Consider the following 6000-nt stretch of genomic DNA (forward strand, 5'->3'; position numbering starts at 1 on the left):
TTACTTAAATCAACCTCAGTTTCTAATGAAGTTGTAAAAGAGATTCTTGAGCGGCATAAGGTCCAACTTGGAGATAATTTGGTCCAGGATATTACAGCAGCAATATGAACTTGAGAAAGGTGGACCTCTGAGTACTGTGCATAGACAGTTAAAGTGCTACAAGGAAATATTCTCTGTTGTTGAGCCACTTACCTGCTGGATAGTAAAGAAAAAAAGGCAACTTTTACTACATTCCAATAGTAAAATCATTACAGCAGCTCCTAAACTGTGGTGCTGTTTTGGATAAGATTCTTGAAAGTTATCAAGAGAAACGTGAGTTTATCCATGACATATCTCATGAATGTAGATCTCCAGAGGAAGGCAAGTTTTTCATTGAATGCAAAACAAATAAGTATTTCAGTTTGCCTGTACGTGGATGAGTTTGAGGCACCTCCTGAAAAAAAAAACAAGCTCTGTGGGGTTTTGCTGGGTCCTTGGCAACCTACTCACTCAGTGTTGTCATCCATTTATCTTGCAGTTTTTGTTCTAAAGTGTTAGTATTGAAGACTACGGTTATGAGCGCTTGTTAGAGCCACTTCTCCAGGATCTGAAAAATGTTAGATGGTGTATTTGTTTCTTTTGTTTGGCTTCTCTGTTAAAGGCACAGTGCAGAGCATTATAGCAGCTATTTATTTTATTGTATTTTATTGTATTTGTATTGTATTTTCAACTGAGAGTCAGGTCATAGAATTTGTGTGACCAAACCTTGTCAAAGCCTGATCTCATCAGATCTCAAAAGCTCAGCAGGGTCGGGGCTGGTTGGTATTTGAATGAGGGACCACTGGGAAAATCAGTTGCCAGTGGGGGGGGCAACAATAACAAAAACTATTACTGTCTTTAGGTAAGACACTTCGCGCACACATGCCTATAAATGTGTGTGAGTGCTGGTGGTGGTTGGAGGAGCCAAGGGTGCAGATTTGCAGTCCTGCTTCTGTCAGACTGCCTCAGAGCAGCTGTGACTACAAAAGTACCACATCACCATGGAGTGAATGAATAATCCATGAAACTGTAAAGCTGTAGAGCATCTGGAAATGTTCTATTATTATTTTTTTTTTTACACTTAACATAAAATATTATTTTTTATGTTAATTGTTTTTGTTTTGTTTTTTATTATTTATTAATTGATGTTTGGACTGGGAAACAACAAAACCCTCTTTGAAACCTACGTTGAAGAAACAGCTGTGGGAGTGTAGGCAATGAAGACGAATGAGGTCCAGCTGAGCCCTGACGGCACCGGGATAGTGTTGGAAGGTCAGATTGTCATCTAAGAAGTGGACAATGTTCTGTTGGCCGTTGCACTGCTCTTTGGATTAATCTGTGTTCTCAACATGTACTACCCTGCACAGCTAAGAAACTTCTTTGAAGTGATTTAAAAAGTGTTGATAGATCTTGATGATGCAACATTATCCATAAAGCCCAGGTCCTAAAAAACAGATTTCATGAATAATTGGGATTCTCATCATTAAGACTCCTGTTCCCAACACTCATGTTGTTCATGTTGCCATTTACCAGGCTAATATAGTCACTGTTCAAGTGCTGCTCTGAACTGTGTGCATGTCAGTATCGCTGGCAACTTTAATGTTTACTGGTGATAACTGATTTTACCCTGGTTTGTTTTGCAGAACCAAAATCCACAAAATTTCTGAATAACAAAATGTCGTTTACAGTCTTGAATACAATTCCAGTATTTTTTGCACCAAAATGTGTTAAATTCTTTCTACTCAAAATTTGAAACACTTAAAACTGGAGATCTGAATGTTGTAGTTGCCACAAATTAATAGTTTATGGTAAATTTATGTCAGGGAGTGACCACTAGGTGGTGCTCCTGTATTTTGTTTACTTGTCGAGACCGCAGTTACTGTTTTTTTTTGTTGGTTTTGGCCCATGTCCAAGTGCGGCCACCGTAGCGGCAGCGCGAAGAGGCTGTGCAGGCGCCTCTCAGCCTCTTCTCTCTGCCCTTACTCCGTAAGGTACGCACTGTCAATCGCAGTTAATCAGATCTATCAACGTCTTTGTTGATATTTGCCATCTTCATGTTAATTGCACCAAATAGGTTAAGGAAAATGTTTTACTCATTATTGGTCCTGTTCTGAATGACCAGCACATTGGTTTGTTAATTTTATGGCACTTGATTTTACGCTAGCAGTGGGGAGCAGTCAGAGTCCGTTGATGCGTTGCGTAGTGTGTTGTAGCCTATTGTAGTGACCATTTACTAAAAAATCGTTTTTTTTTGTTTGTTTTTGTTTTATAATATTGTATTATTATTATTGTTGTACACTGTGTGTGAACAGGAAATGTATAATTGGTAATTGTATTGTTGTAGTAAATGACTAATTAGCGCTCTTCTCTCTGCCCTTACTCCGTAAGGTCCCATGAGCCAAGCAACTGTACGAAACACCTGTTATCGCTATTGGAACTCATCAAATAAATACACTGGCTGCCCCTCATTCCACAATCAAAAAGAACCGCTGTGTCTGCTGTGGTCCTTCTCCCCGCACCACACCTAGCCGCTCTTACATCACCAAACACAACGCAGGGTCCTGAAGCTGGGTGCGCTGAGACAACTGGGACCACATATAGCCTGTCAGTTCGTGAGGGTTACATTTACATTCATGAGTATTCTACACTGATCTCTTCACCTTTGTATGAATGTCATGTTTTATGTCATGTTTTGATATTAAACAGCTAATTATACTTGAAAGTGACTGAGTAGCGTGTTTTTTTTTTTTTTTTTTTTTTTTTTTTTATTACTTTTGCAGCCAGTTGGATTACAACATTACAAGTATGTGATTTAGGTTAATAATGTAATGTAATAATGTAACTAACAAAGAAAAAATATTAAATTTAATCATGTATTCTAGATATAAACCAATTAAATGGTAACAACATGACATGTATGCATACATTTAGTACATATTACTAATGCCTGCATATGAAGTTAAATAGAAAATGGTAGCGTCATTTTAGTTTCAATATGAAAAAGTCATGCTCAAATCATATACATTAATAATGACTCCATCACCTAATTCAAATGTGAAAAAGCTACATGATTTTATATGTTTTTATGTGAAACTGTTATATTCACATAAAAGATTAGTGATTAATGTATGCTATTTGAACCTGTTATGTTTAAACAAAATGACCATGAACCAGTTCAAGGTGTCTGTGGACAGATTGCTTTTAAGCCCTATGAATTTGAACCAGATAGTTAAAAAATATATATCTTGTTTATAATGCAGATGTAATTTTTTGTCTTGACTTGAAGATACTTGCGGGGGTTTTCTCACTGCAAAAATCCATCTGTAAATTGATACGGGAGTGTATTTTTCAAGTAAAACTTACATAACAATGCTACCTCTATGATCTCCCAGTGTCTGAGTATGTAACAATCAAGTTACTCAAGTTTGGGATATAAATGTAGACACAAAGTGAATTTTGCATGCAGTAATTCCTCACATGAAGGAATTCCATGGCAGAGCTTGTTGAAAAGTGCTGTGAGCGAGAAGCAGATGTCTTGCCCCAGATATGAGCTGACTCGAATGGAATATGGGCTCTCCTCCGTTCTACCCCAGAGGCACACGGAGCTAATGAGCAGGCAAACTTCATGTCTTCATGCTTTACTAAATCATAAAACAGACACACAACCCAGTTTTACCTCTGAGTTTAGTTTGAATTTGTTACAATTACACTGCACGTCTCTCAGAGTGACTGGCCTGTGCTGCATAACAGGGTGACGGTAGTTCATTTGGAGTTGAATGGAGTAAAAATGAGTTCATACATTGATTCATTGCAGGAGCTTTTTAAATTAGAACCTTTTTTTTAGTTGCTCTCTTCAAAGGCATGGTTTTGCACTGTTTGCATTTCCTCTGAAATGGCGGTGGATATCTGTCTACCAATAATGAGAATAATACATTGGATTTATAGTGTTTTTGAAGACACCTAACCATTTTGCATTTCTGTATTTATTCACTCCACACTTGGTGGTGACAAGTTACTACTGTACTATTGTAAATATGCTAAATCTGGCATATTATGTTTATTAATATGCATTATCCCTTAAAAAAAAATAATAAATCGAAATATTGGAGATCTTTCACCAAATCTTTTATCTTACTTTTTTACTTTGGAACTAAAATTTCATTGAAGTTTTCCACAAAACAGAACATTTTTGTGCCTTCCACAACAATACCATGCTCACTGGCACTGATAATTAACGTATGTAATTTATAAACAAAATAAATCATTTTGGTCCTAATACAGACTCTTGCGGAACTCCACAATCAATATGGGACCTCTTGTCATTCATTGGTCTGGTCAGGAAAGCAATTTTTTTGGAAAACATGCCTTGCTTAGTGTGAATGCAACACACTTTGCACACCTCAGATACTTAGATCTGTTAATCCTTCCAGACCTAAGGGCAATTTTAGTACATTTGTCCTCTCCTGGATTTATTTATTTTTTCTTAATTTTGCGTTTAAAACTCCACCTTTTGCCCCCTAATGAAGTGTTATATGCATCATTTATTCAATATAAGGCGCTATTTCACCTGTTATTTTATTTCTGTGTGCTGTAGTTGTGTCATATGGTTGTAATAAAAGCTACAGGACCAAACATACAAATGAAAAAAAAAAAAAAAAAGAAAAAGAAAATTCACACTCTTTAAAGGTTGTATGGAGGATTTTTTTTTGTTTCAAATTGTCAATGATAGCATTATAGAGGTGCAGTAGCCTTGTAATTATGATGACCAAAAAAAAGAGAATAAAAATTCATCAACTCTGGACGTGGTGGGGCTAAACATTTGCCAATAGATAACGACACTGCCTCGTTATCTGTGAGCTGACAGGCTGTCAATCAAACTCCCTACGTTTCTAGCGTAACTGACTTGCCTGCGCGCCGCCGGTACGTGGTTTACGTACGCCTGTCACGCAGTCCACAGACGCAAGACGCACAGACGCTGTTTACTCCACCAACGCAACAGTTCTTAGTGGCTTTTTTTGACCTATATCTTCCTCGCAGTTAGCACAAAGTTTGTTGCAATGGCAGACAAGAATCCAGGAGCAGTTAGCCGCAAAAGAAAGTCCGTTTTTGAGGTCGCTGAAAGAAGAAGACAAGGGGAAAAGCAGCAAAGCCAAACTAAGGTGATTCTTGGAGATTCATTCCAGCGATGGCGCGACTGAAGCAGACGCAGGGTCTAAAGACTGACGCACTGGTCGCCAAATTACTCCTGGACAGGTAACTTCTGCTTATTATGAAAACGTACTTTATTTCCAAGAGCTAGTCAAACGTTTTTCAGGACACGAAAGTGATATCCTATGTCTGAAAACGTAATTTTCAAGGCAAAGAAAGAGTCCGCTTGCTGCTGTGTGTTGTAGCTAGTTCATTCGCACTGAATCTCCGCGCAACCTTCTCTGCTCCCCTTTCCTGCTCCTCTCCCCGCTGCCCGATCCGCTCTTCCCCCTGCTCCTCACTTCTTTGTCCGCGCACGAAATGTCCGCGCACCCGCTCCCCCCGCTCCTCACTTCTCCGTCTTGCCTAACCAACACTGTAGTTAGTTGTTTACAAGTCATGTGCAGCTCACCGGCTGTAAACAAACCTGTTTCTGGCGTAAGGAGGAGGCGGGAGGAGGCGTTTCTACGTAGGGAGCTGTAGGGGAGGGGGGGTGGCTTCACGCATGCGCAACATTTGAAAAAGGACAAACAGTCGCTGGATTTCTCGTTCCTTGGAAAATCCTCTATACAACCTTTAATACAACACACAGCAAACATGTATAAACAACTTTCTGGACATAAAACATGCTTAATTTAGGGCCATAGCTACAAAAGCGCAAATCAAGTCTGAAGTCAAACAAAAATATCCTTATTGTCCTCAAAAAAGTGCAATGGCCTCATGACTTTCCTGATGCCAGTCATGGAAACAGCTGGTGTCAGGTCCAGAGCAAAGAGCCACATCACTTCCTGCATT

This window comes from Boleophthalmus pectinirostris, unplaced genomic scaffold, assembly GCF_026225935.1.
Source record: "Boleophthalmus pectinirostris isolate CB_2022bp ecotype Guang Dong unplaced genomic scaffold, ASM2622593v1 HiC_scaffold_23, whole genome shotgun sequence".
Classification (NCBI taxonomy): domain Eukaryota; kingdom Metazoa; phylum Chordata; class Actinopteri; order Gobiiformes; family Gobiidae; genus Boleophthalmus; species Boleophthalmus pectinirostris.